General features: G+C 44.0%; 1 pseudogene; it reads right to left on the reverse strand.

Moving 5' to 3' along the window:
• Positions 1-8,647: 8,647 nt before the first annotated feature.
• Positions 8,648-8,765, reverse strand: LOC124546232 (annotated as a pseudogene).
• Between the last annotated feature and the right edge of the window lie 408 nt (positions 8,766-9,173).

Raw genomic sequence — 9,173 nt, forward strand, 5'->3', positions numbered from 1 at the left:
TAACAAATAAAAGTCCTTATCCACCAAATAATTCGTGGTAGGAACGTTACAGCTGACATCAGGAGCGGGACGGAGCACTGCCGTGTGTGCAGCAGGTGAACATCCTGGATGATTAAACATTCAACGTGTACAAAAAACTATTGAAAATGCAGACCAGCTTTGGTATTTCAGCAATATTATAGGTAAGGAAGCCAGATGCAAGCAAGACATAATGGCAAATATTGCGAAAGGTAAAACAGTTTTATACAGGGTGGTCCAATGATAGTGACCGGGCCAAATATCTCACGAAATAAGCATCAAACGAAAAAACTACTAAGAACGAAACTCGTCTAGCTTGAAGGGGGGAACCAGATGGCGCTATGGTTGGCCCGCTAGATGGCGCTGCCATAGGTCAAACGGATATCAACTCCGTTTTTTTTAAATAGCAACCCCCATTTTTATTACATATTCGTGTAGTACATAAAGAAATATGAATGTTTTAGTTGGACCACTTTCTTCGCTTTGTGATACATGGCGCTGTAATAGTCACAAACATATGGCTCACAATTTTAGACGAACAGTTGGTAACAGGTAGGTTTTTAAAATTAAAATACAGAACGTAGGTTGTTTCAATGTGATACATGTACCTTTGTGGACTTATCATTTCTGAGAACGCATGCTGTTACAGCGTGATTACCTGTAAATACCACATTAATGCAATAAATGCTCAAAATGATGCCCGTCAACCTCAATGCATTTGGCAATACGTGTAACGACATTCCTCTCAACAGTGAGTAGTTCGTCTTCCGTAATGTTCGCACATGCATTGACAATGCGGCTGACGCATGTTGTCAGGCGTTGTTGATCTATCACGATAGCAAATATCCTTCAACTTTCCCCACAGAAAGAAATCCGGGGACGTCAGATCCGGTGAACGTGCGGACCATGGTATGGTGCTTTGACGACCAATCCACCTGTCATGAAATGTGCTATTCAATGCCACCTCAACCGCACGCGAGCTGTGTGCCGGACATCCATCATGTTGGAAGTACATCGCCATTCTGTCATGCCGTGAAACATCTTCTAGTAACATCGGTAGAACATTACGTAGGAAATCAGCATACATCGCACCATTTAGATTGCCATCGATAAAATGGGGTCCAATTATCCTTCCTCCCATAATGCCGCACCATACATTAACCCGCCAAGGTCGCTGATGTTCCACTTGTCGCAGCCATTGTGGATTTTCCGTTGCCCAATAGTGCATATTATGCCGGTTTACGTTACCGCTCTTGGTGAATGACGCTTCGTCGCCAAATAGAACGCAAGCAAAAAATCTGTCATCGTCCCGTAATTTCTCTTGTGTCCAGTGGCAGAACTGTACGCGACGTTTATGCAATTAATGGTGCATTGAAATATGGTACGGGTGCAATCGATGTTGATGTAGCATTCTCAACACTGACGTTTTTGAGACTCCCGATTCTCGCGCAGTTTGTCTGCTACTGATGTGCAGATTAGCCGCGACAGCAGCTGAAACACCTACTTGGGCATCATCATTTGTTGCAGGTCGTGGTTGACGTTTCACATGTGGCTGAACACCTCCTGTTTCCTTAAATAACGTAACTATCTGGCGAACGGTCCGGACACTTGGATGATGTCCAAGATAACGAACAGCATACATAGCACACGCCCGTTGGGCATTTTGACCACAATAGCCATACATCAACACGATATCGGCCTTTTCCGCAATTGATAAACGGTCCATTTTAACACAGGTAACGTATCACGAAGCAAATACCGTCCGCACTGGCGGAATGTTACGTGATACCACGTACTTATACGATTGTGACTACTACAGCGCCATCTATCACAAAGCGAAGAAAGTCGTCCAACTAAAACATTCATATTTCCTTACGCACTACACGAATACGTAATAAACAATGGAGGTTCCTATTTAAAAAAACGCAGTTGATATCCGTTTGACCTATGGCAGCGCCATCTAGCAGGCCAACCATAGCGCCATCTGGTTTCCCCCTTCAAGCTAGACTCGTTCTTTGTAGTTTTTTTTCATTTGATGCTTATTTCGTGAGATATTTGGCCCGTCACTATCAATGGACCACCCTGTAGGTAAGGAAGCCAGATGCAAGCAAGACGTAATGGAAAAGATTGCGAAAGGCAGAACGGTTTTATATATTGAAACAAACAGTTACACTGGACTCGCATTCGGGAGGACGACGGTTCAATCCCGCGTCCGGCCATCCTGATTAAGGTTTTCCGTGCTTTCCCTAAATCGCTCCAGGAAAATGCCGGGATGGTTCCTTTGAAAGGCCACGGCCGACTTCCTTCTCCGTCCTTCCCTAATCCGATGAGACCGATGACCTCGCTGTCTGGTCTCCTTCCCCAAAAAACCCAACCCAACCAACAAACAGTTGGCATCTCCCTCGCTCCCTCTCTCTCTCTCTCTTTCTCTCTCTCTCTCTCTCTCTCTCTCTCTCTCTCTCTCTCTTTCTATTTCCTAACATCTATCATGTCTTATAGGGTCCACTGTATTCCTAACATGGCAAATTTATCTTAATTTTGAATTAGCGACTAGATGCCCCACCTGTCGTTACAGGTGTAAGTTAACATCAGGGATGGGAGTCGCGTGCGCCCAGCCTTTGTCAATGAGATGAACGTGGCTCTGCCTGTTATCGTATATTAACAGTTTTCTGGAATCAGCACGAGGCGAGGCGCAGTGTACTTCGTCGAAGCTCCGCGCCTGCCTACGATTACTACGAAGGCCCCTCGCAGTGATACAGCGCAACGCGGGTCGCCTTCGCTGTTCCGGCCGCCGTTGAGGTGACGCAGCGCTGGCCATGGTCGCTGGACGCTGCTCCGTGGCCGTTCTCAGAAGCAGAGTCGTAGCTGCAAAGTCCACTCTCCTCTGATAAGGCCACGCTGCTTTTTCCTACGACGCAGGAGCCTGATTTGTCTTTCGCGAACACTATTTCGCCTACCGACACATATCACTCACTTCTGCAGAATCGAGGGACAGAATTCGACTACAAACCCGTACTGCTGGAAATTGGAACCCATTCTGTTACCTTTGTACTGTGCGCCCCGATAGCTGAATGATCAGCGTAACGGAGCGCCGTCCTAAGGGACCCGGGTTCGATCCCTGACTGGGTTGGGGATTTTCTCCGATCCGGGAGTGGGTGTTGTGTTGTCTTCATCCCCATCTGGCGCGCAGGCCGCCCCATCTGGCGCGCAGGTCGCCCAATCTGGCGTCGAATGTAATAAGACCTGCACCAAGGCGGCCGTACCTGCTCCGTAAGGGGCCTCCCGGCAAATGACGCCAAACGCTCATTTCCTTTGTATTTTAAAACCCGGCAGCATTAGCACTCTAGATAGTTGCTTACAACAAATTTAATGATTGTGAGACTCACAGTGAACTGTTGTTGCTCGTACAATCAGCAGATGGAGGGTGTGGGACACGTCATCTTAGCCGGCCGGAGTGGACGAGCGGTTAAGGGCGCTACAGTCTGGAACCGCACGACCACTACGGTCGCAGGTTCGAATCCTGCCTCGGGCATGGATGTGTGTGCTGTCCTTAGGTTAGTTAGGTTTAAGTAGTTCTAAGTTCTATGGGACTTATGACCACAGCAGTTGAGTCCCATAGTGCTCAGAACCATTTGAACCAACACGTCATCTTACTATGGTAAGTAAACATTGTTGCCAGAATGAGGTCATATTCAAACTGATGCCAAGCTGTACTCACTTCTCGCCTTCAGTGTCTTAAGGGATTTAGAAACACCCTGAATGTATATCTTTATATGGGAGAATTAAACGCTGATAATGTTCTTTGTGAAAAGCGGTCAGAGGTGAGCATATGTTGCCACTATCAAATATCGAGTTCAAATTCTGACAAGTACTTTGCATTTGTGAAATTGCTACGTCGTGTCATTACTGTGTAATTTTGTTACCTTTCTGTAAAGTTATAATATGTGGGTCACAGAGGACGTAGGGCATCGTAAACTTAGCAGTGAAAAGCAAAGAGCGGCATTCTTATAGGAGAGTACATCGATCACCTTCATCCCTTAACTGTTGCTGCGATTATTCTTTGCAATATTAATATCATTTTTTGGATGTAAAAGTATGTATTTGAGTATTTTACGAGCAATGATCATTAACTGAATAACTATAATGTATTGAAAAATTCTGTAGTAGGAACGTGCAGGGTAACACTCATCTCAAAAGACTAGGCGTGACGTCATTTAGACGTCTATCGAAGACGGACTGTAGACTTCTGTGATCGTATGGTTCACACTACGTGAGGCAAACATGACGTTCAAAACAATAATATTCGCCCGGGATAGAGAGAACTAGAGGTTACGCTGTTTCTTTACTGCAGGATACGTTAACTTCGAAGTTACGTTGTTTATAAATGTGTAATGTTCTACTTTGGCGTGGACTGGACTGTGGACAAGGTAGAGATTAAAGTGTTTGCAAGAATTGATTTAGGAACTTACTGAAAAGTGTACTAACTATTTTTCCTGATATGTCTTAATCAACCACGAATGTGAGACGACTTCCTAATTTGCAAGCAAAAAACAAGCTGAAACCAGCTAGCACTGAATCCATTTCAAACATACAGTATACTCAACATTTTTCGTTAAGATTTCTCAATATCGTTTATTTTTAGAAATTCTGAAAACTAATTCCAGGAGTCGGTCTGCAGGTGAAAAGGATGGTTAGCTATTCTGGAAGACGAATTCAAGCGGCAACTCGTTTAACGTATGTTCTATGAATAAACGCGGTTCCAAAACACCAGCACATCGAGAATCTCTCGAAAACGCGTCGGTATTGATGCGATTTGATGTAATAAAATAACGAAAAACCTGATATTGGTGGTTAAAGGAGCACTTTCATTGAAGACATTATTGTTTGGCAAATAAGTGTCCTTAAAGAATTAGCTCGTAGATTTTCTTTTATACTTATTAGTGGCTGATATTAAATTTCCTTTCCATTCTTTTGCAAACATGTCAGTCCTTTTCATGCTTTTTATTCTGAATGGTAGTTTGTTTTATCAGATGAGCTACGTGTTTCGAATATTTACTTGGATTTGCGTGTTTCACGCTTAATTTGTAAGTTACTGACAATGACGTCCCACTCCTGCGACAGCACTCTTATATGTAGTGTACATAATACCGAAAATTATAGAACTTAATTCCGCTAAATTAATAAGGAAGGCACATAATCTTTTACAAAGGGGAAGAAAATTGGGAGGTGCCATGACATGAACCAGCAACCAGAAAACTTCCACTGCGCAATTCCACTCATATCGGCTACAGCATGATGACGTTGAGGAATTTTAGCCTCTGTGCTTTTAACTTAGGCTTCATAAAAGCTTTAACCGCCGATAAGTCATTATGTGACGTTGGATTATGATAAATCGTACCATGAACGACGTGTTTTCATAAATCTTCATTAATGCGTGTGAAGTCAGAATTGCGTCACGTGTGCAAGAAGTCTTGTGGGCTGTTACCCGTGTAACAGGAGCCTGCATCGAACGCTAGCGAAAGTAGATAGGAGTTCCTACGGTTGTCGATATTGTGTGTGATGTCAAAAATAAGTCATATTTGCAGGAAGTCTTGTGAAATGAGTGTTACCCGAACGCTGGCCAAGTGAGGCACTTTGCGTACCAAGATCCAAAGCGTTTCTTAGGAATATTGCACTATGTAAGTGGAGCAGCCACGAACGAGGGATCAGCCCAGCGAAGATATGGGCTGCAAGTGGGGAAATCCAATGAGATAAGCTACTTTGGGAGAGGGAATATTATTATTACGCAGAGCCTGTGGACGAGTATCTCGAAAACGGCGAAGCTGGTAGAATGTTCACGAGCTACTGTCGTTAGCATCTACGGAAAGAGGTAGCAGGACAGTGAAACTACTACTAGGCCGTAAATGGTTGGATGTCCACGACTCTTCACAGGAGCCGGCCGTGGTGGCCGAGAGTTTCTAGGCATTTCAGTATGGAACCGCGCGACCGCTACGGTCGCAGGTCCGAATCCTGCCTCGGGCATGGACGTGTGTGATGTCCTTAGGTTAGTTAGGTTTAAGCAGTTCTAAGTTCTAGGGGACTGATGACCTCAGATGTTAAGTCCCATAGTGCTCAGTGCCATTTGAATCATTTGAACCTTGATCATTACACAATGCAATTAAATGTGCTACAATGTATCATGAGTTTCAGTTGACAGAATGAAGGCTTTGTTACCGACTCAGGGAAGGACCAACGCCTCTGAATATCTCCAGCGCAGATCTGCACGAAACGCTATGAACAGAAGAGTTTCGTGAACGACGATCTTATACCTCGACAGGTTTACCAACAGCTATGAATTTCACTTCCCCATCATTGCTTCCGGTTTTGAATCAGTTAACTTCAAGTTTTAAATGGCAAATGTATTTCTCATTCAAAACAAATAATATTTCTCTTAATAACATGAAATTCGGTTATAATAAAAGTGATAGGGAAGGTACCTACTGTGTTTGATGACATTGATAAACCAGTAACAAAATAACTACAAATAACTAAACTGTTCGTTTATCCGAATTATCGATAGTGGCGACAAGCCTTACAGAGAACTAAACCCACATCATTACTCAGCAAGCCACCTGACGGTGTTTGGTGGAGGGTGCTTCTAGTATTACTAACTGATACTCCCTTCCCTATTCCATTCGCGGATGGCGCGAGGGAAGAATGATTGTACGTAGGAGTCTGTACTAGCTCTAATTTCACGAATTTTTCAGCTGTAGTTATTTCGCGAGGCGTATATTGGATGAAGTAATATGCTGCCCGACTCTTCCAGAAAGTAATCTCTCGAAATGTTAGTAGATCTCTCAATGATGCACAATGCCTCTCTTGTAGCGTCTGCCTATGGAGTTTGTTAAGAATATCAGTAACGCTCTCGTGGCGCCTAAACGATTCCGTAACTAAACGCGCCGCTCTTCGTTGGATCTTCTCTGTTTCTTCAATCAGTCCTACCTGGTAAGGGTCCGAGATTGATGAACAATACTCAAGAATCGGTCGAACAAGAGTCGTGTAAGCTACTTCTTTTCTGGATGAATTAAAGTTCCTTAACATTGTTCATATGAATTTCGATGTGTCATCTGCTTTTCCTACTATTTGTGCGTTGTCATTTCACTTAAGGACGCTACGGATAAGTACTCCTAGATACTTCAAGATAGTTACTGTTTCCAGTAATTCTTAGTCAACAGTGTAGTTGTACGGTAGTGAATTTCTTCTGTGTGTGCGATGAATGTTACATTTACCTACTCTCAGGGTCACCTGCAAGAGCATGTGAGTTAACGAGCGTTTCGCTCTTATTTAAGTATATGGCCGAAAGAGTCAGCATTCAGGAATTGTGAAACGAACCCTGTCGTCCAGGACCGGATGCCACAAAGGGCGCAGATTCACCACGAGATGGGGAAAGGCACAGGGCGTAACTCAGAGGCGTCTATTGTCTATTGAGGTTTAAGCGCAGTACTGTGGAAAACCAATAGAATCCGTTTGTGGCCAAGAAGACATAGCAGTATTAAATATGGCGGAACTAAGATCGGTCATAAGGGAAACATTTATGAAAACTATTTAATCCTGTAGTACTGCAGGAAGTTAAGCCACAGTAATTTTAATTTCCTATCCTTGGGTTATCATTGGAACACGTAGTGTCCGTCTGTTGCGTTCAACAGTACTCAACGAACGGTGTGCTGCGAAACACTTGAATCGGCACAAGCATTGTACTCTGCTATCAAAAAATGATTCAAATGGCTCTGAGCATTATGGGACTTAAATTCTGAGGTCATCAGTCCCCTAGAACTTAAAACTATTTAAACCTAACTAACCTAAGGACATCACACACATCCATGCCCGAGGCAGGATTCGAACCTGCGACCGTAGCGGTCGCGCGGTTCCAGACTGAAGCGCCTAGAACCGCTTGGCCACACCGGCCGGCAATGATCAAGGAATTCAGTGCATAATAAGAAAGTAACTCGAAATTACTGACAAAGTTTAGTGATGCAGAACAGTTAACAAAACTGATTATATTTTATGCAGTCCGCTTATATTTTGTCTATTCTTGTGTCTCGCGATTACGGCGTTTCTTATTGTGTTTGCTGCGATTTGAAAACCATGTTGAGAATAACTACTAGGAAATTTATTATGGAACATTAATTAGTTGTATATATTGCTCGACAAAACCTGACGAAAGATAACATTATTGTGAGTGATGTTACTTATTGATGCCGCGTTACTTTTGCTAGTGGCTAACCAATATAGGTTTTCACCAATTCTAAAGTGTTTATCTCCACTTGTGTAGTTACTGTTGTCGCCAAAATACTTTTCAGTGTTTTTTACGTAACAGCAGTTTCAAACAGACATAGGTATTTTCATAAATTTTGCTCAAGCATGAGCTAAAACTAAACTAAACTCCTGCCGAACAGGCCATGAAGGCCCAACGCTACTGACCGGCAGCCGTGTCATCCTCAACTCATAGGTGTCACTGACTGCGGATATGGAGGGGCATGTGGTCAGCACACCGCTCTCCCGGCCGTATGTCAGTTTCCGAAACCGGAGCTCCTACTTCTCAATCAAGTAGCTCCTCAGTTTGCCTCATAAGGCCCGAGTGCACCCCGCTTGCCAACAGCGCTCGGCAGACCGGATGGTCACCCATCCAAGTGCTAGCCCTGCCCGACAGCGCTTAACTTCGGTGATCTGACGGGAACCGATGTTACCACTGCGGCAAGGCAGTTGGCTCCAGCATGAGCTGGCGATCATAAATAATCATTTACTAACCAACATTCGAGTAATCTCAGTCAATTAATTATATTAGTAACTGGGTACAATAAATTTCTTCGGAATCGATGTCTATTCTGTGAAATACAGAACATTAGGATACACATGTCATTAACGTACCGGCCGCGCGGGGTAGCCGCGAGGTCTGGGGCGCCTTGTCACAGTCCTCGCGGCTCCTCCCGTCGGAGTTTCGAGTCCTCCCTCGGGCATGGGTGTGTGTGTTGTCCTTAGCGTAAGTTATTTTAAGTTAGATTAAGTAGTGTGTAAGCTTAGGGACCGATGACCTCAGGAGTTTGGTCCCGTAAGATCTTGTCACAAGTTTCCAAATTTCATTAGCATACCGTCACGACGCTCCGTCGCTGTCCTCT

Source organism: Schistocerca americana, chromosome 8 (genome assembly GCF_021461395.2).
Source record: "Schistocerca americana isolate TAMUIC-IGC-003095 chromosome 8, iqSchAmer2.1, whole genome shotgun sequence".
Lineage (NCBI taxonomy): Eukaryota > Metazoa > Arthropoda > Insecta > Orthoptera > Acrididae > Schistocerca > Schistocerca americana.